The 3,344-nt window shown below is 38.1% G+C and overlaps 1 non-coding gene across 1 annotated transcript; it reads left to right on the top strand.

The window, feature by feature from the left end:
• The first annotated feature begins 2,649 nt into the window (after positions 1-2,649).
• Positions 2,650-2,756, top strand: LOC121209064 (small nucleolar RNA R71). Its single transcript, XR_005904181.1, has one exon. It is a non-coding gene; the product is annotated as a small nucleolar RNA R71 (small nucleolar RNA).
• The last annotated feature ends 588 nt before the right edge of the window (positions 2,757-3,344 follow it).

The raw sequence follows: 3,344 nt of genomic DNA, 5'->3' as shown, positions 1-3,344 counted from the left end.
TCTACTAGAAATTTTATGTCCTAACACAATACCTTCTTGAACCATAAAGTGACATTTTTCCCAGTTAAGCACAAGGTTTGTTTCCTCATATCTTATTAACACTCGTTTTAAATTTTTAATGCAAAGATAGAAAGAGTTACCGAAAATTGAGAAATCATCCATAAATACCTCCATGACATCTTCTACGAGTTCGTCAAAAATGGCCATCATGCAGCGCTGAAAAGTAGCAGGAGCATTACATAATCCAAAAGGCAATCTACGATAAGCAAACGTACAGTATAGACATGTAAATGTCATCTTTTGTTGATCTTTAGGAGCTATTGGGATTTGGAAATAGCCAGAGAGTCCGTCTAAAAAGCAGTGGTACATGTGTCCTAACAATCATTCCAACATTTGGTCAATGAATGGAAGGGGAAAGTGGTCTTTCCTCGTGGCATCATTTAGCTTCCTATAATCAATACACACTCTCCAACCTGTGACTGTCCTTGTTAGGATTAATTCATTCTTCTCATTGGCTACAATAGTCATGCCTCCTTTCTTAGGAACAACTTGCACTAGACTCATCCAATAACTGTCAGGAATAGGATAAATAATTCCAGCATCTAGGAGTTTAATTACCTCAGCTTTAACAACTTCCTTCATGTTTGGGTTCAGTCGTCTTTGGGCTTGCACGCATGATTTATATTCATCTTCCATTAAAATTTTGTGGGTGCAAAAAGAAGGGTTGATCCCTTCAATGTCAGAAATTTTCCAAGCTATGGCCCTTTTATGCTCTCTTAATACTTGGAGTAATTCCTCTTTCTCCTAGGGTTGCAAGTTGGATGCAATAATTTCCGGTAATGTCGAATTATTTCCAAGGAATGCATATTCCAAGTGATTCAATAATTGTTTAAGTTCTAGTTTGGGAGGTTCGTCAATAGAGGATTTTTGCTTAAGTTCATCTTTTACCTTAATTCCCTCATATTTTGCTAGTTTTGGGGAGGTTTCATTGGAGTTTAGTACGGTTCCTATCTCAAAATCATCATCTACCCCCTCTCCTTGGGCGAGACACAGTTCCATCTTGTCCTTGTGTACGATTTCCTGAAAAGAATCTTGAGTAGCATGATCAATAGAGTCTATAAAATAACATGAGTCATCCTGTTCTCTAAAAAATCTCATGACATCATAAATTTTAAAAATAATCTCTTCGTCACCTACTCTAAGTACCAATTTACCATCACCCACATCAATTACAGCCCTAGTAGTGGCTAAAAATGACTGACCTAAGACTAAAGGCACCTCAACATCTTCATACATGTCAAACACAATGAAATCAATAGGGAATATAAATTTATCTACTTTTACAAATACGTCCTCTATAATTCCTCTAAGATATTTAACAGATCTATCAGCTAATTGAATGCTCATCCTAGTGGGTTTAGGTTCTCCAAGACCAAGTTGTTTAAACATTTTATATGGCATTAAATTAATGTTGGGGCCTAAATCAGCTAGTGCTTTATCAACATTCAAACTACCAATTAAGCAGGGAATAGTAAAACTTCCTGGATCTTTCAGTTTGGTTGGCAGTTTATTTTGGAGTATGGCTGAGCACTCCTCATTAAGTTCCACTGTAGATAAGTCTTCAAACTTCCTTTTGTTTGTTAGAAGCTCTTTTAAAAATTTTGCATATGTAGGCATCTGCGATATAGCTTCAACAAAAGGTAAGTTAATATGCAGTTGTTTAAAAAGTTCAAGAAATTTATCAAATTGTGCATCTATGTGGTTTTTCTTCAACTTTGCTGGGTATGGGATTGGTGGTTTATATTCTTTTGGCATTAGATTGTCATTGCTTTCGGGTTCGACCTCCTTTCTGTCAGCTTCTTGTGGTGGTTTCTTTTCAGATTCAGCTAACACTTTCCCACTCCTTAGTGTAACTACTTTCACGTGCTCTTTTAGGTTGGGTTCAGTGTTACTAGGTAGGCTTCCTAGTGGTCTTTCAAAAATTGGTTTGGTGAGCTATCCTATTTGAGTTTCGAGCCCTTAAATCGACGCTTGTTGATTCTTAAGTGTTGTCTCGGTATGCTAAAAATGAGTTTCTGACACCGAGATGAATTTTGTTAGCATCTCCTCAAGGTTCGACTTTTTCTCTTGTTGGTAGGTTGGTTGTTGAAAGCCTGGAGGTGGTGGTAGTCGCTGATTCCCTTGGCCTCCCCAAGAGAAATTTGGGTGGTTCCTCCAACCTGCATTGTAAGTATTACTATAAGGATTATTTTGAGATCGAGGATTATTACCCATGTAATTTAACTGCTCGTTCTCCATGTTGTGGCCATAGGGTGGATAATCTGAATTGCTTGATCCACCTCCACTTGCTTCGCACTGCATTACTGGGTGAACCTGTGAAGAATCAAGAAAACCATCAATTTTTCTGTTCAAAAGTTCTACCTGATTAGAGAGCATGGTGACCGAATCGACGTTAAAAACACCGGCTGTTTTCGTTGGTTTTGTCCTCATGACTTGCCACTGATAATTATTCAGTGGCATCTCTTCTATAAATTCATAAGCATCTTCAAGTGTCTTATTATTGATAGTTCAACCAGCGGCTGCGTCGATCATCTGTCGAGTCGAAGGATTCAGGCCATTGTGAAACGTTTGAACCTATAGCCAGAGGGTAACCCATGGTGAGGGTACATTCTCAACAGATCCTTGTATCTCTCCCATGCATCGTAGAGTGTTTCTTAATCCATCTGCACAAAAAAAGAGATATCATTACGTAATTTAACTGTTTTAGTCGGCGAAAAATATTTTAATAAAAACTTTTCAGTCATTTGTTCCCAATTAGTGATTGACCCTCGTGGTAACGAGTTCAAGCACTGTTTAGCCTTATTACTCAACAAAAAGGGAAACATCTGAAGGCGAATGTCGTCATCAGAAACGCCATTGATTTTAAAAGTGTCGCAAAATTCTAAGAAATTCGCCAAGTGAGCATTGGGATCCTCGTCCTGCAAACCATCAAATTGAACAAATTGTTGGATCTTTTGAATGGTGTTAGGTTTCAGTTCAAAATTATTTTTAGCAACAGCAGGCCTAACTATGCTCGATTCAGTTCCTGTTAAAGAAGGTTTAGCATAATATACATAGTATGTGGAGCAAGATTCTGATTAGCACCAATTGCAGGAGGTAGCAGGTTTTCTTGGTTTTCAGCCATCTCCTCGGTTGTGGTTGAAGTATCGTCCTCTTGCTCTTCCTCTGTGTATCTTAGGCTTCACCTTATTTCTCTTTGGTTTTTTGCAAACTGTGCGGTCGATCTCACCATCAAAAAGTAGTGGTCCTGAAGGGTTTCTTCTGGTCTTAAACTAGAAAAAAAA

Source organism: Gossypium hirsutum, chromosome A10, assembly GCF_007990345.1.
Source record: "Gossypium hirsutum isolate 1008001.06 chromosome A10, Gossypium_hirsutum_v2.1, whole genome shotgun sequence".
Classification (NCBI taxonomy): Eukaryota; Viridiplantae; Streptophyta; class Magnoliopsida; order Malvales; family Malvaceae; genus Gossypium; species Gossypium hirsutum.
The sequence above is the reverse complement of the archived record's forward strand: the minus strand, read 5'-3'. Positions and strand labels throughout refer to the sequence as shown.